This window comes from Bison bison, unplaced genomic scaffold (genome assembly GCF_000754665.1).
Source record: "Bison bison bison isolate TAMUID 2011002044 unplaced genomic scaffold, Bison_UMD1.0 scf7180017846340, whole genome shotgun sequence".
NCBI lineage: Eukaryota > Metazoa > Chordata > Mammalia > Artiodactyla > Bovidae > Bison > Bison bison.
The window spans coordinates 77,723-78,017 of record NW_011476913.1 but is presented as its reverse complement, the minus strand read 5'-3'; positions in this window follow the sequence as shown (position 1 = coordinate 78,017).

Sequence of the window (295 nt, the reverse complement as noted above, 5' to 3'; positions counted from 1 at the left end):
CCCACCCCACTGAACGTGAACCCCAGCACCAGAGGAGGCAGAGATGAAAGGAAACAGCTTTGAGGAGACTTAAGTGTTTAAGCTGTAGGAATGAAGAATCACTGAATTTAACTTTACCAGGAAATCGCTGAACTATAACATCTGCAGAGCAGAGACAGATTAAATTGAATCAGAGGAAACAAAGCCCTGCTTCTGAAATGGGTGAATCAGCGGAGGCAAAAATTTGAACTTGCTCCACCTGGAGAGGAGCAGATGACGTGCCTCGGGTCCACAAGAACCAGGATGAGAGGGGGCC